The sequence below is a fragment of the Aythya ferina genome (assembly GCF_964211825.1).
Source record: "Aythya ferina genome assembly, chromosome: 3".
Lineage (NCBI taxonomy): Eukaryota > Metazoa > Chordata > Aves > Anseriformes > Anatidae > Aythya > Aythya ferina.
Window position 1 is genome coordinate 109,103,467 of NC_140298.1, and position 22,301 is coordinate 109,125,767.

The following is a 22,301-nucleotide window of genomic DNA, read 5'->3' on the forward strand; positions in this document are numbered from 1 at the left end:
TATGAGCAAGGATGTATGTAAAAGGAAGGCAAGGAAGAAGGTTGATCACTGTCTGCAAAGAAGCAAGAAAAGGCAGAAAGGGATGAGCTGAACCTAGGTCACTTTTAAAGCCTAAACAAAGAGGAGAAACAATGCAAGAGAAAATTATGAGGAGTCTCCTTTCAGGGGAAATCTATTCAATTTATCTTACTTGCTCCATTTCACAGTATTACCAAGGAAAGTTATTTTTTCTTATGTCAAGGCCTTACATAAAAAAACAAAAACGTGAAAAGGAAAAAAATATAACTGGGAAAAAGAAAGAGAGAGAGAGAACATTCTAAGTATTAGAGCTGTTCTCAAGTTTCGAAAAGTTGTAGTTCTGAAGGTTGTGTTTTTTTTTGCCACAATTTCAGAGGAACTTGGAATACTTTTATTATTATCATTTTTAGAATAAAAACCATTGTGAAATGTGAAATATATTGTCTAATAATTTGGATGTCAGACCATTTTTTTAAATAAACGTTTTCAATAATTATTCCATTGTAGCTTTTAACATAAAACAAAAGTTAATATTTAATGAAAATCACAGTCTTTAAAACTATTTTGTATCTAACACAGAGCACTGTAATGTTATTCTTTGCATATAATATTTGCTGCACAGATTTACATCAGCTTTAATTAGTACTGAGTATTCTATAATATTGATAAAACTAACAACCTGAACATTTTAGCTCATAATTTGGCAATTTGATCACCACATGCAGAGAAGCTAGAACTACTATTTCATATGGTACGTTGAAGAGTCGTTTAAGTCCTGTACTTCACAACAATTCTTTTGAGTATTATGAAACACCAAGGCAAAGACAAAGAAGTAACAAAAATATTGCTTGAATATATTGGCCATATAACTCATTAGGTATCAGCTCTGGCAAAATACCAGTAATAGTGAAAGTTTCAGAAAGGTCAGATTCCCATTGCTGTGAAAGAAATACCAGGAACACCATGTGATATGAAAGCTAGTTATGAGGAATGGAATTGGTGTGGAGTTCAAATGGAGGATCAAAACTGAAAAATAAGGAATCAGGGAGAAGTAAACACCAAGAGAGTAAAACAGGCATGGTATGTTCCAAAAATTAGTTAATGGTGTCATTTTCTGTGTACTTTTTTTTTTTTTTTTTCCCCCGCAAGATGCTAGTTGCAAGAATACTTTATCACATAAATGTCTACTAAGGCATACTACAAAGAAGCTTATGTATCTTTTATAAAGAGCTCAAGATATAGACCCCAACAGCAGTTTATGTCTTAAATATCCACCTTATGATAAACCTGGACTGTCTTCCAGCCCTTGAAGACTAAAGTGTCTTGAATAAGACAGTGTTTAGCAGCTCATAAAAGATGGAGAGAACCTTTCTTCCATTTAATTTTTCCTGTGGACACTTGGCAGCCAAGCCTTGCCGTGCAGTGGGACAGTTCCTTTCCTGGAGCATAACATACAAAGGGGATGTAGTTGTGGGAGTCTATTACAGACCGCCTGGCCAGGATGATAGCGCCGATAAATTATTCTTTACAGAACTAAGAGAGGCCTCGAGATTAACTCCCCTTGTCCTTATGGGGGACTTCAACTTGCCGGACGTTAACTGGGAGTGCCACACGGCTGACACGAGCAAGTCCAGGAGGTTCATGAAGCACCTAGATGATAACTTCTTGGTACAGGTGCTAACGGAGCCAACTAGGAAAGGTGCCCTCCTAGACCTGTTGCTAGAAAACAGAGAGGGTCTGGTGGGAGATGTGGTGATTGGTGGCCGCCTCGGTCATAGCGACCATGAAGTGGTTGAGTTCAAAATTTATGGTGACAGAAGGAAAAGTGCCACCAAAACCTCATCCCTAGATATGGGGAAAGCGGACTTCAGGCTGCTCAGGGAACTAGTCAGTAAGGTCCCCTGGGAAACTGCTCTTGAAGGCCTCGATGTCCACCAGTGCTGGTCACTCTTTAAGCGATGCCTCCTAGAAGCACAAGATAAGGCAATTCCAAAATATCGCAAGTCAGGCAGGCGGGGCAGGAGGCCGGCGTGGCTGACCAGGAACGTTCTAATGGAGATTAGGCGGAAACAGAGAGTGTTTCGCTACTGGAAGGAGGGCCAGGCGTCATGGAAAGAATACAGGGATGCTGTTCGTGTTTGTAGGGAGAAAGTTCGAGTAGCCAAAGCACAGCTAGAGTTGAAGCTGGCTGTGTCTGTGAGAGAAAATAAAAAGGGTTTTTTTAGATATGTAAATGGAAAAAGGAGAACTAAAGAAAACATAGGGCCGCTCCTTGATAGGGAAGGTCTCCTCACAGACGATGACGTAGGCAAAGCAGAGACGCTTAACGCCTTCTTTGCCTCTGTCTTCAATGCCGATGATGGGCTTCGGGACCCAGGGTGCCCTGAGCTGGAGGACCGGGACGGTGGGGATGACAGACTCCCAACTGACCCTGAACGTGTGCGGGATTTGCTACTCCACCTGGATCCCTACAAGTCCATGGGTCCGGATGGGATTCATCCCCGGGTGCTGAAAGAGCTGGCGGATGTCATCACGGAACCTCTTTCAATTATTTTTCAACGATCCTGGGAATTTGGAGAGGTCCCAGTAGACTGGAAGCTGGCAAATGTTGTGCCAATTTTCAAGAAGGGTCAGAAAGAAGACCCTAGCAATTACAGGCCTGTCAGTCTCACGTCAGTGCCTGGTAAAATCATGGAGAAGTTGGTTCTCGGACTTATTGAGGCGCACCTGGGGGACAAAGCAGTCATTGGTCCCAGCCAGCATGGGTTTGTGAAGGGTAGGTCCTGCCTAACTAACCTGATTTCCTTTTATGATAAGATCACCCGTATGGTGGACCAAGGGAAACCAGCTGATGTCATTTTTTTGGACTTCAGCAAGGCTTTTGACATGGTTTCCCATAGGATCCTACTGGACAAAATGTCCACCATACAGCTAAATAAAAACATCATACGATGGGTGAGCAATTGGCTAACGGGCAGGGCCCAAAGGGTTATGGTAAATGGAGCTGCGTCAGGCTGGCGGGCGGTCACCAGTGGGGTCCCTCAAGGCTCCATTTTAGGGCCGGTACTTTTCAATATTTTTATAAATGATCTGGATGTAGGAATAGAGGGTATTTTGAGCAAGTTTGCTGATGACACCAAACTTGGAGGAGTTGTGGACTCAAATGAGGGCGTAAAGGCCTTGCAGAGGGATCTGGACAGGTTGGAGAGCTGGGCGATCACCAACCGCATGAAGTTCAATAAAAGCAAGTGCCGGGTCCTGCACCTGGGATGGGGAAACCCTGGCTGCATGTACAGACTGGGCGATGAGACGCTGGAGAGCAGCCTAGAAGAGAGGGATCTGGGGGTCATGGTAGACAGCAAGTTGAATATGAGCCAGCAGTGTGCCCTGGCAGCCAGGAGGGCCAATCGTATCCTGGGGTGCATCAAGAACGGCATCGCTAGTAGGTCAAGGGAGGTGATTGTCCCGCTCTACTCTGCGCTGGTGCGGCCTCACCTCGAGTACTGTGTGCAGTTCTGGGCACCACAGTATAAAAAGGACATGAAACTGTTGGAAAGTGTCCAGAGGAGGGCTACGAAGATGGTGAAAGGCCTGGAGGGGAAGACGTACGAGGAACGGCTGAGGTCACTGGGCCTGTTCAGCCTGGAGAAGAGGAGGCTGAGGGGAGACCTCATCGCAGTCTACAACTTCCTCGTAAGGGGTTGTCAAGAGGCAGGAGACCTTTTCTCCATTAACACTAGTGACAGGACCCGCGGGAACGGGGTTAAGCTGAGGCAGGGGAAATTTAGGCTGGACGTCAGGAGGGGGTTCTTCACAGAGAGGGTGGTTGCACACTGGAACAGGCTCCCCAGGGAAGTGGTCACTGCACCGAGCCTGTCTGAATTTAAGAAGAGATTGGACTGTGAACTTAGGCACATGGTCTGAACTTTTGGGTAGACCTGTGCGGTGTCGAGAGTTGGACTTGATGATCCTTAAGGGTCCCTTCCAACTCAGGATATTCTATGATTCTATGATTCTATACCTGAACGCAGCTATGTGGTGGTGCAGAGTTTATATAAACCAGATGGCAACAAGTGGGGCAGCATAAAATGCATGTGAGAAGGGTTACAAAGGTTTTAGTAAAATTATTTGATGTAACCTTTCCTTCATTTTCAGACAAAAATATAATGTAAGAACAGTAAGACACTTGATGAAAGGGCAGTAAATTCACAACAATTTTTTTTTTTCATGAAAAATGTAATAATTATAATTGACCATTTGAATTTACTGACAGGAGAAGCAAATTCAGTGTTATGTTTAGGCATATGAATTAGTCTAATTTGTTGACAGATAATATTTGTAGATGTGCAGCATGTACAATCTTACCTTGAAATTTGTGCTTTGTAGTTTAACTGTATACAGATGTTTGGAAACACTTTTTTCAAGTAAAAGCATGTATGTAAGGGTCCTAAATGGATGCAAATGTATATTGTTCCAATAATTCAGAAGTGTCATGGCAGCTTACTATGTTTGTAGATCTGCTCAAAGAATGTTATATTTACTTTTTCCTTTAATACCTTTTCAAGAACAGGTTATGTAGTTACAGCAAACAAGAAATCGAGATTGGATCTAGTTTTCAGTTTATGTAAATTTTTATAGCTCCATGATTTCAGCATACCTTAGCCAACTTGGCCAGCAAAGGAGAGCTGCTAACAAGTGCTGAAACACCAAAAGTAAAAGAAATTTTTATTAGTACCTGAAGGATTCTTTTGATTGCTCTGGTCATTATTTCAGAGTGCCACTTCCTTGAAAAAATTACAGAGCCTAAGTAGATGTATGACACAAGTCTGAATAAACAAACGTCATAGCAGAAGACAGGCAACTCAGCTCAGTTTCAGTCCTCTTGTATTATTCTGGTTATCCTAAAGGACAGCTTAGGATATGCTTGGGGGGATCTTCAACTGGAATAAAGCCAGCAAAGATTACTAAACATCTATGGAATGGGTGTGGATAACTGCTACTGCATTTTCAACTGTCAGTATTGCCCTTGAAGTCTGATTACTGCTGATCATAATTTTTAGATTTTAGCGCCTTAGGATGTTCTAAATTGTGCCAAGGGATAGGCTGGGAAGACAAAACTGTCTGGTATGAACCCATCCTTTTTTGAACTCCTCCTACTGTGCAGCTCAGCCAAACCTGAAATTTGAAAGCAGCAGTGAGTCCAAACCACAGCACATGGTGAGTTAGGATCTGGGGGGAGTTGGCCTGCTGTGCAGAATGGAGGGACCACCCACTCCAAGAGTGTGATTTATTCCCATAGAAGTCAGTGGGAAAGCTTCAAATTCAGTGGAGTTGGATCAAGTCTTCATATCTGTTTCCAACCTAATTTTTTCCTAATATTTTGTGGCAATTTTCAGAAATTTTATTTGACTCTTCTAGAACAAAACAAAAATATTCTAGAGCTCTGTAAATCTCCAGCTATATACACATGCGTATACATCAGTACTTTTACTTCTCTACCAACTTTATGAGAGCAGACCCCCTTTTAAACAGGGATACATGAATGGAGTATATTGCCAAGGGTTTTTCATTTATTCATGCCTTCAGCAACCAGAAGGTAAGCTCAGCTGTCCATTCCAACATTCACAGTATCATGGTTTGTAACTGAAGTGCCTTGGCAGTATAAAGTTATAGGGAATTCAGGGATGTGTGTTAATCCACTCATCACTGACTAGAGTGGATTTGAAAGACCTTGCTGGGTAGGAGAATATTCTTTTGCCTTATAGAATTAGAAAACTATAAATCTTTTAAGATTGGATAAGGCTGAAGATTAGGGTACAAAAGGTGTACCATGGTGTAATATGAATACCGAGTCTTTCTCCTCCCTTAATAACCATTTTGGAGAATGTATTACAATGTCTTATTCAAGATGCTGCCATCTAAGGTTGTGTCATCACTTCCATTAAAAAAAAAAAAAAAAAAAAAAGAAAAAGAAATAAATTCCAGAAATATAATGTGGTTTCAAGCTTGCCTCTGCAAAATCTTTGAAAATAGTTATTTTTTGATTTGTTTTGTTTTTCAGTTGGCACAGACACTTTTGCATTCTAAATTTAATTTACAATGAGCTACATCTCATGATAATGAGAAATCCCTAGAGAAATGTCTAAGTAGGAAGTTTGCAACTAGGCCATCTATCTCATCTGAAACGTGAAAGAAGGTATAATCTTTAGAATGCGGTAAATCTAAACTTCAGACCCAAATCCTTCAAATTAAGTTAATTTGAACTAAAACAGTTTGAATGATTGATATGAGCTTGGGATGAAAAAATTACATCCAAAGTTTTGTCAATGTTTCTTTGTGCATGAGCTGGATCTCCTTGAATGTCACTGGAACATCATCTGTAGATGATGTTAGACATTAGACTAGTGGTCATGCAGCAAGCAGCTCAGATGGGATCACAGAATCACAGAAGCACAGAATCAGAGAAGCACAGAATGGCTGACATTGGAAAAGACCTCTGATGATCATCCAGTCCAACCCTCTGCGAACAGGATCACTTAGAGCACATTGCAAAGTATGGCATCCAGGTAGGTTTTGAATATCTCCATAGAAAGAGACTCCACAACCTCTCTGGGCCACCTGTTCCACTGTTCTGTCACCCTCACAGTAAAGTGCCCCTTCTTATTCAGCCAGAACCTCTTGTACTTCAGTTTGTATCCTTTTCCTCTTGTCCTGTCACTGGGCACAACTGAAAAGAGATTAATTCCATCCTCTCAATATCCTCCCTTCAGATATTTGTACACATTGATGAGGTCTCCCTTCAGTGTTCTCTTTTCCAGGCTAAACAGGCCCAGCTCTCTTAGCCTGTCCTGGTATGACAGGTTCTCCAGTTCTCTGATCATCTTAGGAGCCCTCCTCTGAACTCGCTCCAGTATCTCTATGTCCCTCTTGTACTGGGGAGCCCAGAACTGGACACAATACTCCAGGTGTGGCCTCGTCAAGGCTGAGTAAAAGGGGAGGATCACCTTCCTCGGCCTGCTGGCCACACTCTTCTGAATGCACCCCAGGATATCGTTGGCTTTCTTGGCCACAAGGGCACATTGCTGACTCATGGTCAACTTACTGTCCACAAGGACTCCAAGGTCTTTCTCTGCAGAGCTGCTCTTCAGCATGTCAGTCCCCAGCTTGTACTGGTGCCTGGGGTTATTCCTCACCAGGTGCAGGACTTTGCACTTGCCCTTGTTGAACTTCATGATGTTCCTCTCAGCCCAACCCTTTAGCCTGTCAAGGTCCCTCTGAATGGCTGCATAGCCCTCTGGGGTATCAGGCACTCCTCTGAGCTTTCTTGCTGAGTGTGCACTTTGTTCCATTGTCCAGGTCATTGATGAAGAAGTTGAACAACACTGGACCTCTGGGGGACACCATTAGCTACAGGCCTCCAGTGTCAAAACACTTACTGAAGTCAAGGTAGATGAAGGTAGGGATGGCTCATGGTAGGAGCAAAAGTCAAGAACATTAAACTCTACTGAAAGTCCTTCTCTAGGCTGTGTTGGGAAAGGTACTATGGTTATTGCTATCCTCAAGTTACTGAAGAAATATTTATCTTCCCTCTTATAAGAACAAAATGATCTCAAAATAGTACTGTCTTATTATAAATAGCATGGCTTTCTGTTGACTTGGATTATTTCTCTTATCTTCAAAGCAGGTATGGAAAAAGGTGATAGGAAGACTTGAACAAAGTCTCCTCAGTCCTTATCTTAAATAGTGTTGAACTTTTTGCCTTTTAGGCTCTGTCTCTCTACACCATTTGGAAGTAAAAAATGTGAGCTGCTCATCTGGCTTATTGATCTAGAGCATGAGTCAAGAATGATTTTACACGTGTAATACAATGTATTAATTTAATCCTGTATGTTCATGACATTTTTTTCAGTTCTTTCCCCATTCTCCATACATTGCTACTTTTGAACTGTAAGATGTCACGATTGCTGTTTTTATATTTTTTGATGTTTGACACAGCTTTTTACAACCTCCCTCATCTCCCAGGTTTTCTGGCTATACAAAATAAAACGTTGAAATGCTTAAGAAATTTTATGAAGCAATTCTGGGCATAAAACAGAGCTAAAATGGTTCCTCACAAGACCACACCATTACACAGAATCACACAGAATCACAGAATTTCTAGGTTGGAAGAGACCTCAAGGTCATCGAGTCCAACCTCCAACCTAACGCTAACAGCCCTTGTATATGCTATCTTAGATATCTTCAAGTACAAAAGAAATTCAGGGTGCCTTTTATTGTCACAGGGTTTTCCTTCCACTGTGTGAGTTTCACAATGTAGTTCCTGTACCCCCCTTATAAGACTTCTTAAGATAAGACTTATAAGACTTCTTAAGATAAGTCTTGCTGTTCCTCTGCCCATCTTACCCCAATTCCCAAAGTCTTACCTCAAAGAAGTGGTGTTCTGCAGAGACTACAAGAAAGTCTGATGTTTCTTCCTCAACAAATTTTTAGGTGTCTTATACCTTTTCATGATACTCCCACATCTCTGGAGTACATAGCTTGTCCTGCAGTGTCACGATACTTACAGCTTTGATAGTTGAATGATCATGAAGCTGCAGAGTTGACCTCAGTCTGTGGATTCCATCTTCCTCACAGCCAACTTAATTTCATGTCAGCCCTTCTAGTGGCTGCACATTAACAGACAGCTAAATTCCACCAAGTCCAATACTGCCCTGTAGCCTCTCTTTCTGTTCTCAACAGTACCAACTCTGTGGCTTTTCCTTGATTTTGGAAGGAAAGTATGGCTTCATGATGAAAAAGTTGCAGCTGATAACAGAGAAATGATTATTAGCTGGACCACAGCCAAGGTTTGTGGGCAAGAAAAAAGGTTGCACACAAAGCTATTGCACAGACCCTGGTGCCCTAATTCTACCTTTTGCTGCTACATCTTCTACAACTATCGGAATATTTCAGCAACTCTTCAGACTTCAGACTATTTTCAGCAACTCTACAGACTTCCATCATTAAGGTCATTATACATAGTAACTCTCTGGACAAACCATGACGGCTAAATCAAGACCATAGTCTTTGCAAACGAACTTCTTAGACTTATTACTTATAGTAAACACATGAGATTTGCAAATCTGCAGAAGAACAAGCACTATCCTATCAATTTTCTACCACATCTAACACTCTCTGACCTTACATCATTTTCTCTTTGTCGTTTTTCACTCTGTTCAGCCTTCCCCTTTTTAAGGATAGTATTATTATTGGATTAAAGATTTTTATTTTTTTGTTGTCAACTTATGATTTTTGATTATTTTGTCATTTCAGTAGAGATCTATTTCATTAGAGTTTGCCTTACTAATATGAATATCATCAGTTGTTGATTGCCCTTTCATTTCATCTCAGATCTTTTCATCTCATTTCAAACTTGTTTTTCACAGAACACGTTTTATATAATATGGCCTTTGCAGTGAAACCTTATAATCACTTTGATAATATATTTTCCACTCCTAAATTCAAGACTGAAAATGCAGAGCAAATCAACACAATGATTCCTCTTTTTCTATGTGTATTGTGAACCAGCATGCACCATGAATGAAAGAAAGTAGTAAAAAATTGTAGCAACATGCTTCAGACTTCAGCCAGGCATGCTGCTACAACTAAGCATTGATATTTCAAAAGGTAAAAAAGCATGTCCTAATGTGCTATCTCTTTCAAATGCTCAGTGGAAACCTTAATTATTTTAGACTGTTACCATTTATTTGGCTAAAACACCATTCCATGTAAGCTGGATTAGGATGCTCTTGCCGAACCACTGGAATTACTCAGTTTGGAGTTGAGTAATGTTACATCGTACTCTTTTGGGATCATTAATTCCAAACAAAAAGGACTGAAAATACTTCCTATTTTCTGCTCTTCATTAAAATCATTGTCAGAGAATAACTGGTCTTGGCCAGTTGTATGAGGCCACTGTTAGAACCTGGAGGAGGGAAGAAACATAAGTAAAAACTCTGCTTTTCCCATACAAAGCATACTACACCAGTAGATGATGGGACAGAAAAAGTATTGTAAGACATATTCTTTACTATGACTCTGTCAAGGTTACTTCTGTATTGATTTTTAATCTCTGTCAACCTTTGGAATATCAACAGGGTTGTGTCAACAGCAATCCTATGAAAAATGTACCTTCATGCTTAATTTTTACTAAGCGGGTATAATGGACTTTAATTACCTCCATTAGTTTCCATACAATGTCAAAAATAAAACAGTAAGTACATAAATACTTCTCTTCCTTTTCTTCCTTCCTTCCTCCTTTCTTCTTTGTTTTGCATTTCTGAATGCATTACTTTTAAAGACTTACAGGTATCCATCTGATTAAGACATAGGAAATAATTTAGGCATTAGATTTTTAGAGGTAGGAGAGAGAGAATTTGTCTCCTCTGACTTTCTACTTTACTATCCGCAACATAGATGCTTCCCTAAATTTGCTTTGAAATTGCTGAGGAGAAACAGGAGATACGAGAATGGGTATTCAGCTGGCTAGTTCTAAGTAGTTCTAACCAGTGACAGGACCCGCGGGAATGGGGTTAAGCTGAGGCAGGGGAAATTTAGGCTTGACGTCAGGAGGGGGTTCTTCACCGAGAGGGTGGTTGCACACTGGAACAGGCTCCCCAGGGAAGTGGTCACTGCACCGAGCCTGTCTGAATTTAAGAGATTGGACTGTGCACTTAGTCACATGGTCTGAACTTTTGGGTAGACCTGTGCGGTGTCAAGAGTTGGACTTGATGATCCTTAAGGGTCCCTTCCAACTCAGGATATTCTATGATTCTATGATTCTAAGTATCTAATTTAGACTTAGATAAACCAAAGCCTATAAGTGTTATTTACTTGCCACTGACCACAGGAGGAGCTTTTGAGGACCAGTCTACATGTAAACATCCATATCTGGTCAGTTGGATCCCATCTAGTTCTCTTTATTTATGTGTATTAACCAAAAGGCACCTAATTTCAAATGTTAAACAATTAACAATAGTAACAAATTCTTTACACAAACTATATCTGCAACAGGCTTTTGCTTGTACACAATGATGTGTGCTGTCACTGGTCACAATTCTCTGCAAGAAAAAACTTAAGTTCAGAATGGTATGAGTTTGTAGAGAGTTAAACCAGGCTTTTCTCTGAATTTTCCCTGATCAATGATTTGAAAGAAAGCAAAAAGCTTTCATACTGTTTTAACCTTCAGACCAGAATTTCCCACATTATTAATTACTCAAAAAACGTTACAACTTGTCTGGCAATGAAATCCAGGAGAAGAGATATGATGAACCCCCAGGTATAAAACCTCCAGAAACAGTCTGTGCAGGCTGAGCAATCAGCTATCCCCACTTTTTAGGAATATATGATTTTCTTAGCATAGCCAAGGCTGTAATCACAGTCACAACTCTGTGCCTAAGCTGTGCAGCCAGCACTACACCTGTCATTCTCAAATCACATAAGTGTCTCTATCTGCCATTACTTGCCTGCCTGATATGTGAATTCTTTCTAAATCTTTCTCAGACAAATTAAATCTTTCAGCATCAAGAGAGCTACTCTTCACTGTGTTGAACCACAATGAAACTTCTCTGACAAAACTGCTCTTAACAACGAGGTTTTGTGCTGAGTGTCTTTGAAAGGTATTTATTACTCGAGGCCATGCAATCTTTTACAGGCCAGCATACGCTCTCATTGTTTTATGTGGAAAAATATACATATATTACGCAATGCTGGGTTAGTGTAAGCTTGCTGGAAGCAAATAGAGAACTATTGTGTAATAACAGATGTTATTGTATAGGATTTTTCAACATTTATTGTAAACCAGAAAACAAGGGCACTCTTTGAATTGACAACATTGCATTAACATGCCCACAAGTCGAGGCTGAGCTTTCTTCAATTGCTCCTTAATTAAAAGTTATATTGAATTTCCAACATGGACAGCTCTGATAAAACAACTAAGTGGTAAATCTAAAACAGTGGCAGGCACTGAGTGGCGTAAATGGTAGTAATATATAGCTGTAAATAATTTCTGAAAGTTTTAGATGAAATGAAAATAGCTTTCATTCCTTTGGCTGGTGGTAGTATTATCATGCAGTAGAGTTGCCTCAGGGACAGCTATGAGAGATAACATTCCCAGGACAGGGAGACAGTTTCATTGGTGAAGTCAAATGGTACATACTCCAACAGAAGATGCAGGAAGATATTTGAAAGGATTTATTTTTTTACTTTTAATTTTTTCTTAAATAAACACCTTCCTCGCATACACCCCCCCCACCCACACACACACACATACACACCCTCCCACCCTTATCAGTAATCCAAAAGTCCTTTGCCTGTCCTATTTCCTTCTGCATGAACTCAAAATTTAGGATATACTTAAAAGCACACAAAAAGATCACAAATTTCATGTGTCTAATGACGAAATCCCCACAGGTCATGCCTGCTTCTATCTTATTTTCAGTTTCTGCAGAAAACAGCCTGGTATTATTTATTTACTGTGAAACAGCAGTATCTGAGATGTAATTTCTTCTGGGCACAGCACTTGATGTGCTTTTTAAGCTTGTAACTTCTGGTAGCACACCAATAACTCTAAAAGCCCTAATTTACTCTGCTTCTCAGGTTACAATTAATCTGTTTCAGTCGTGATTTCATTCATTTATTTATTTATGTTTTTATTTATTAACAGATAATTATATCTTTATTCACCAAGAAAATATCACCTGCCACCTCCACCCCTATGACGATCAGATGAAAAGAACAAAAGCCTTCTCTGATTGCCCACACAGACTGGCCTGTGCTCCCATGTAAGGTAATGTAAAAACAAAGCTAACAATAGTTTTCTATCCCCCAAACAGTGCTCTCTGCCACAAATGATCATCGAATCATAGAATCATCATAGAATCATAGAATTATTAAATCATTAAATCATAGAGTCATAGAATCAGAGAATGGTGTGGGTAGAAAGATATCTTAAAGATCATATAGTTCCAACCCCTTTACCCTGATCAGGGATGCCACTCACTAGACCAGGTTGTCCAGGGCCTCATACAGCTTGGCCTGGAACACCTCCAGGGATGGAGGCATCCACAACTTCTCTGGGCAACATGTTCCATTGCCTCACCACCCTCTGAGTGAAGAATTTCCTCCTAACATCTGATCTAAATCTCCCCTCTTTTAGTTTAAAACCACTCCCCTTGTCCTACCTTTATCTGCCCAAGCAAAACATTGCTCTGCCTTTGTTTTCTAAGTACCCTTTAAGTATTGAAAAGCTGCAATAAGGTCTCCCAGAGACTTTTCTTCTTCAGGCTGAACAATCTATACTCTCTCAGCCTTTCTTCATAGAAGAGGTGCTCCAGACCTCTGATTATTTTTGTGTTCCTCCTTTGGACTTGTTTGAACAGGTCCATATCTTTCTTGTGCTGGTGGCCCCAGACCCAGATGCAGTGCTCTAAGTGGGGCCTCACAAGTGCAGAGTAAAGGGGGATATCTAGATTTTCCTTTAGTCCAATTTTACCAAAACCAGCTTAATGTTTTGTCTCTGTTAACCCCTGTGTGGAAAGAGCATCCACAAAATGATATCGAGATCCTCCTTATTTCCTCTCTTCAATAATATCTTCAAACAATATGATAATACATGGCCTAATAGCCAGAATTATTATTTTCATTGCCAGTAATACTCTCACTTCTCTCCATAATTTATATATTCCTTTACTACCTCATACTATATTTAATTGTCAAGCTTTTCAGGTATGGAACTATCCCTTACATAATACAACCAGGCCATGTTACTGACTGCCAGTTGTGGCAAGCAGATCATACAAGAAAAAAGAATATCATGTTGCTCCTATAGTTACATATGCTCTGTGGGACAGTTTCTCATTTCAGCCACAACAGTATAAATCTGGAATAATGCCACTGGAAAACTGTTCTGCACCAGAACATGGTGTATTGTATCTACTGTTTGCTGTTAAACAAGGGGGATGACTTTTCCATTTATACATCATTTCTTTCAGCTTTAGCTTTATTTCAGGCTTTGCATGCTAGGCTAGCTATGATTCAAATGACACCAAAATAAATCTCTTCCTCTTGTCTCTCTCTCTTTTTTTTTTTTTTTTTTTTTCTGATTCAATAGAGGAGAAGATGTGTAAATTAAGTCATTTCCTTATTAAAGACAGATGCACATTTTCAGCAGTTTAGTAGAAGTGTCATTTCTAAAAATATATGGGAAACTGAGAAAAAATATTCATCACTTCAAATATGTCTGCAGGAAGCAAGGATACTTCTTATTTGCTCTGCAGAAGTACTTAAGTAGCAGGCAATTGCTATTGGGTTTCACTTACACCCAGACATATCCTGTCCTCACAGGGCCCCATCTAAGTCTTACCTTCATTACGTTCATTCTGTGTTTAGGTGTTTCTTTCAAAACCACACTGGAAGCTGATGTTGACAGGGCTTGTGGCTACTGGGAATGGGTGCTGGTGGCCCATGGGAGTGTGAAGCACCCAAGAGGGCACAGTAAAAAGTAGGAGAGTGGATGTGGGTCACAATGATAAATCCCATCTGGAAGGGACCTGAAGGAAGTGAAGGAGCTGGGAATGGTGCAGAGACATCTGATAGCGAGCTGGGAGGATCTGGGGTAGATGTTCTCTGAAGAGAAAATGGTTGCTGGGAGATTGGGATGAGAAGGAGAAGATGGTGGGATCTCAGAAATAGTAAGAGGCTTTGGTTGAGAGGCAGAGAGGAACAGAAACCTACCTTCTTTCTCTCTTCTTTTTCTACACATCTTGTCTTTGTAGTAGGTTGCTCCTACTGCTATCTAACATTACAAGTCAAGCAGTGTCATCAAAAGGTGATAGCGCTCAGTCTGGAAAATACCAGAACCCAAACCCTGGCTGAAGACTGAACTGGCAGTTCTCAGAGTAGTATACTGTGTTACAGAAAAAAAAAAAAAATAGGATGTGCTGGCTGTCTGCACATTGTTTTGAGACTCTCAGAAGGCAGGGACCAAAAGAGTGAATGTAGTTGAATGACAACCAAAAAGTTCCCTAAAGTGTCCTTTATCTATATTTATTAACTATCGTTTGTCAACCTTGATGAAAGAACAAGCAATAATCAAGAATCTGGGATAATGTTATTGATTCTTTTAAATTAAATATTTTTTTACACAAATGAATGTCTCTTAAAATGTCACTGATTTACTTAGGCAACATAATAGGTACCTTGTTTTCAGATTTCGAGGTACTCTGTTCAGTGGCCATGAGAGACAGAGAAAGGCGCTTTGGTAATTCTATTTATTTCTTTCTGGTAATATCCATTTGGCAAGTCAATAAACAACAAGAAAGAACACCACAGTAATTCTTCTCCAAATAGAAGAGTAACTAATGTTTCATAGAAAATAAATAAATTAACAAATAAATAATAAGTAGTGACAACATATTCAAAGTTTAATTAGAAATCGTAACTGTTTTGGTGATATTCTAACTGTGAGAGATTTTCAGAGGCAGAGAAAGCTCTGAGGCTGCCAACTAGACAACAAGAAAGTGAGCTCTGAAAACTTTTGGGATGCATTGGCATGTGAACACATTTGTGAATGTGTCTTGAATTTCCTGGTGCCAGTTATCTTCTCTGATCTGTGCAACTTTCAGCACACAAACCATAATATGCAAGCGTTTTATATGTCCTATGAAAGTATAGAAGTTAAAATTTAAAGTGTGTCCTCTCCAAAACCAATGTGGAAATCTAAAAATCAGACAGAGCTATAGATTTTGGCTATGGCCAAATGTTATGGAGAAACTCCTAAGATCTATAAATAAGCAAAAACTGACAGACTAGCCAAGAGGAGCAAATGCAAGTCTTTGCTGACTCAAATATTCCCTCCTGTTACTAAATAGTGCTTTTATAAAGAAGCAATAAACTATATCCACCAACTGTCAATGTCTGTATTCTCAACTCTGTTAAGAAGATCACTATCTAGGAATAAACTTCCTTTCAGATAAAACAAGACTGTGAACTTTGGAGACAATAGTAAGATTGTCCCCCCAGCTGAAGACACTAATCCTTAAGCATTTTAAAGAATATAGTGTATTCTTCAGGTTGAACCTAGTACAATAACACTTTGTTAAAAATTGGCTGCTGATAATATGGGGGTTGGAGGAATAGATATACTTCTAGCTTTTTTTTTTAATATTATTTTCAGTAGAGTAAGTGGCCAAATTTTGCCCTCAGATTATATTTGATTATATTCCCCAGAGCTCTGTATATATACATTAAGGGATATTTTTCCACATGATTTTAGGAAGCTTGCTACATTTAAGTGTCTTTTCATTAAATTAGTGTCTCTGATGTCGATGTTTGACAGTAGGTTATTGCAGTTTACGCACATGAATGAGGACAATATGCATCTAAGTTATATATCAAGAATATAAAATGAAAGAAAGAAAAAAAAAAAAAAAAAAAAAAAAAGCTGCTTTTGCCAGTAATGCAGCTGGCAATACAGCTGTGACTTTGCAGAAAATAACTTTTATCTCCAGTCTTCCTATGTAGAGCAACAATTAAGTAAAATAGAACCATATGGTATTACTGATGGGAAGGGGTCCTTTGAAATATTTTTAGTTTGAGAGAGAGAGAAAAAGAATATTAAAGTGTGTCTCTAAATGCACTGGTTCCACTAGATCAATGTTGAAAAGTGAAGAGGACAATACAGCAGTATGAAATTGATAAAACAAAATTGGCCCTGCTTTGTCTGTGGCACGTGCAGAACTTACGTTATTGCGTAGTTTGAGCTACTTATATAATGTGACATGCTTAACTGCTTCCAGCTCCAGTTCTTGTCACACCCACTGGTGCTTCCTGCTTGTGAGCTCCCCTCCATACAACACACTGGGCATGTCTATCTGTGCCACAGCTACTATTTTAGGCTGGGCTGCAGCATGCTGCTGCTAAACTGCTTACAGAAAAGAAGCATGGATGCTCTGGACTGAGTGCCCTTCCAAACTTTGGGGGGCAGGGTGCGTTCATCCTCTTTATGAAACATGGAAGAGGCAGGTTCTCTAGGTCAGGTGCTGGTGATCAATGTCAGGAAAAACCTTCTCAGTTTTTCAGGTATCTAAACACCATGAGAGCTCCTGTACCCCCCTAAATGTAGCTCTTAAATGGCTTGGGCTCCACCTCGCTGCATAACACTCAAAGCCTGACTATAAGTCATCTATAGAATGCCCGGTACAGAACAGCAGGTGATAGCTCACATCTGTGTCCAGCATAGAAGTATCCAACACCTTAGAAAGATATCATGGTGGAGACTAATTCGCATAAGGCACACTGAACCTTGAAACTCTGGTGAATGTTATGGGTAGGGGGCAATACATGCATGATGAAAAAAACATCTTCATTATCCCTAGTAGCCAAATTCAGTGGTGAATATGATGGGTTATCCATACTGGTAAACTCTCACAAAAGGTATTTTACTGTAAAAGTAGAAGGCAGCTGTGACTGTTAATGATGTCTGTCAGTATGAAGAAACTTATATTATTAATTCTTTCTAAGTTATAATTTTCATATTAAGAAAAAAATCAGAAATGGACTCATCTTTCCTCCATTCTTATTGAATCAATGGCAATTTACAATATAGTGTCAATCGATTCAGCATAAAGAACACTGACACTAGTAAGTTTGGAGGGCTTCTTCATATGTACAAGTTAGTTTGATGTAGGTCTTGTACAGATATTAGTTATACAGGAGCAAGAGTGGCTTGAATCATACTGAGAGTATTTTGGCACAAGATGCAATTCACCAATTTCTGCCCTCCAAAATGGTGTAACAGAAATCAGCATGAATACCAAGTAAGTGGAATAACTTTCCCTGCTGTGTTGTGAAGCTGATACAAAGCTGGCTGGCTGGCTACAAGTATTTGCTTGTGTCAGATTTGAGAATATCATGTGGGTCTGAGACAATCATTGAAGGGCTTTGGTTCTTGTCAACTTGTGACTTACACAACTCTGTTCCCATATGTTTTGTATTATTTGAAAGAAAGCTGGATCCATTTTACTTCAGATGAATACTAAAAAAAGATAAACATGTATAAATCTGAAAAAGAAAAATAATTTGGTATTTTGTCTTGCAAGACTGGCCTCCTGGGATGGGGAGATAGTCATGTCCCCAAAGAGGAGCGGTATGGTGCAGGTTAAAAATTCTCTAAATTCCACCATGGTAGGTAAAAGGGTGGTGATATAAATTTACCACCTCAGTCCAGTCAGAGAGATCGGATCAGTTTTTATTTTCTCTTGAATCAGTTTTTATTTTCTCTTTTTTCTGTGTCCCTGCCTCACTAAAACCCATACAAATATTCAGCATATGGAAATATTCTCTCTTTCACCCTGACCAAAACTTCATGACAAATCAAGAAACATGTAGGCCTCTTCAGAGCACAGAAAGCCAGCTTTCTTTAAAATATCCAGTCTGATTTTAAATTAATGTGAAAAAACATGTTTGCAGTGTTCTTTGAGGAAAAACTAACCTCCAAAGTGCGTCAGAATATAAAATTGCACTGGGATTTTTTATTTTTATTTTTTTTGTGGGGGAGGGGATTCTTTTCCAGAAGGGCTCTATAGCCAAGGAAACCAATAACATTTTGCTGGAATAAGCTTGTTTGTTTTGAACTGGGCTGACTCAAACAGTAAACTTCACAACTTTGTTTTTTCTTAATTGTGTCACAAAAATTTTGCCAAATGTTCTTGCTGATAATCAAAGCAGTGGTCACTCCCCAGAGTATGCTGGGAGACAAGTTTCAGATGCAACTTTGTAGCTGCTCAAACCAAGCAGATGCTTGAGCATAAGAGAATAAAGCTGAAGCTGAAATCTTTGTCAGAAGCTGGTGCTGCTTATTTTCAAACAGTCTGCATCTCCAGTTAGATGAAAATAAATGCAATTTTAAATGCATTTGAACATTTTATTTTTGCTTTAGTGGGGAGAGATTTTGCTAGTTTGACCTTAGTTTTATAAAGAAAATAATCTTGTTGTACTTTGCTCAAAATGTAAAGGTGGGATTACTAGCTGGGAACCTGTAGCTATATTAGGCCAAGAAGGAAAATTGCAACAGTAAAAGATGAGTCTGGTTCCAAGAAACATTCTGATATTTCACTGTTTGTTTCAGCCTGAGTTTAGGACAAAAAGTTAAAATACTGGAAGTATTCTGCATGGGAAAAGCTCCAACTATTTCTGACTCACTAATTGATAAATATTGTTTCAATTTTCTTTCAATACACTGATATCCCTGAATCTCGATGCTTCTGTTTTGTTTACTGAACAGAGAGGTATGCTGGTATGCTTGATATCCAAATCCATTCAACATTAACTGTATCACTCCAAGAACCTTAGGCTCCTATGGAAACTTCCTTACTGAAAAAAAAAAAAATAATAATAATAATAATAATAAATAAATAAATAAATAAATAAAAGGCAGCATTACTGTTTTTCCACATGAATCAGGTTCTTGGCCACAGTAAGTGTCCTGCAATGTATTATCAGTTTTATCAAAAGAAGACCTTAAACCTTTCATTTAAAACCTGAATGTTTTGTATCAAGCCAACAAACTTATAATGCCAAAACCCAAGCAAGTCTGGGTTGGACTGACCTGAAGCAAAATTATGAGCTTCACATTTCCCAGTGGGAATGTTTTGTGTTTATTATTATTTTTATTAACTTATTTTAGTAACATTGAAATTTATTTATGAAAACTGGACATTACACTGACAGAAATGGCTCATGTGGTCTCATGTACACCATGTGTGAAGTGCCCAGGCACTAGATTTAGACTACTAGACTGGTTATTTCCCTCTGGACATTACGTGTAAGTATATGTGCATATATTCTTATATAATATGTATGTAGAAGTTCTTGTGACGCTTTTTCTATTTATCTAAGGTTAAATAACATCAGAGAAAAAAAGTCCATATGTGTCCTTACAAGAATATGGGGGAATGAAACCAAGACTTTCTCATTATTCTGAAATAAGAAACTCTACCAAAATTCTGTTGGATAATTTATCATACTGACAGTACCATTTCTGAAATGTTGTATTTTCATACGAGATGTTTTAAACCAATTTTTATCTCTCTCTTGGTAGCAAAAGACACTCTAAAACTAGTGAATGTATGTTAGAAAATGTTTACTTGAACTTTCTAAAACAAACTCTTCATCTTGGGTGTAACAGAAATGCTCTCTTTTTATATTGCTGTTCCCATGTCACTCTCCAGCAATTGGCCAACCAAAACACCTACTTACAAAGATGAACGATACCATTGCAAGCTCCTTGGCTACTTTACCATTGTATTTCAGTCGATAAATTTGCATTTAGCGCTTAATTTGTTCAGTATGCCTTACTAATTTGGCAATATTTATTTTGGCACATAAAATACAAGGCAGCTGCTTTAAATGTCCTGCTAAGTTCTTTGTTTTGTTTTAAGAGCCTTTTTTTTTTTTCCTTTCTTTCCTTTTTTTTTTTTTTTTTACCCTTTTCTTTTTCCTTCTTAAAAGGATCTAAGATATGAAAAAGCTCCAGTGTCGTGGACAGGGCTGAGTTTCCTGTTTATGAGTCACCATAAATATGAAAGGTGCTGGTTGACATTTCTCAGCTGAGGGATTCGACACAACTCTGTGTTGAGAGCAAATCCCCAAGCAGGGTGGTCTTGCGTTGACTTGTCGACCTTGTACATTGTTGAACAGAATCACTTTTAAAGAACAGTAGTTAAAGGAAAAGTCAGCTTCTCTAGCAGCAATTCTTACTGTTAATCTATTAAACAAAATGTGTTATTGTGTCTTTGCTATGTAGAAGCTATTGTTGAATCGTGATTTTTAAAGGGAGAGCAATTAGCAGCATGCACTTGGATTTATTTCCCATACACAGAGCCCTTAATTTCCCTCATTTCCTAGTGTTTTCACATTGCTTCTAAAAACACAAGTAGCCAAAGCATTGTTTAGCATTGTTTAATTGTTGCTAGTATGCAACCAAGGTAAACACAAGTGAGACATTTTAGTGTCTTTTGTGTGCACATCTGTCTGGCATGTCTCTGACCCACACCAGTGCTTTCAGTACATGGATTTCTTTAGACAAATAATTGCAGGTGCAAATAAATAAATAAATAAATAAATAAAATAAAGTAGATATGGTTAATGTCTGCTGAAAAGATGGAAGCTATATAGAGGAGGTGTATATAAAATGTAAGCTTTATATTTGTGGAGGTTTGTCTAAAGATAGGACTGAGTCATAAATAAGCGTAAGTGGATGAACATGTCACTGGTAAAAGTGTCATTCAACCTGTCCACTCTCCAGGCTGTGGAAGATACAAATTACCTGTGATTGTGTGGGATTTTTCTCTCTAAATTCTACCATTCTTGATTTTAGCAGCAAACAGCCCTGGGACAGTCCTCTTTGTGGCAGAATGATGCTGCAATATGTAAGTAATGAAAGCAGTCATTGTTAGGAAACCTGCAAGAATATATATGAGAAGACACAAGTTATGACCTATTTCCAGTAGGCTCTGAGCGATGTACTATTTCATGTGTGTCTTATTTAAAATGTTTCATGTCAGTGCTGGCGTCAATAAGAAAAAGATACTTACAGAACTTTAACATTTCTTCTTTCAATTCTTCATGATCAACAACAACAGGAACAAAATATTATTTTGGTCCTTAATATTTTGAGGGTGTGCACCTCTCAATAAGAAAATAGATTGGATAATAGAAAATTAAAAATGAAGAATAAGAAAGAGAAAGAGCTGGAAAGAGGTATTTATGTAAAAGAAGATGACAGAGTCATCAATAGACAGGAGTGTTGGGAAAGCCAGACTGGAGTAACAATTAGTGACAGTCATATTTGACTGTCTATATTTGAAGTCTATATTTATTACCTTCTTTAAAATTTGGGCATGGCAAAAATACACACAGATTAAAACAACAACAACAAAGTGAAAAAAAAAACGGCTACTGTCTGTCAGTAACTAAGTACAAATTTTCTGCTTTTGATTAATGGTAGCTTTGGAAGAGTTATGTTTTTATTTTCCTTTTCTTCTTTTTTAATGAGTTTATGTCAGCTTGTATATGCCAGCAGTATTTCAAAGAAACAAGGTTTTACTTCCCCTTAGCCAAAATATGACTAAATAGCTTATGAGCCAAAATATTACAAGCTTTCTCCTGATCGTATCTTTCCTACTTGCCCTTATACCTTAGATAATCAAAATATTTTTCTTTATTGTTAAGTAAGAAATAAATTT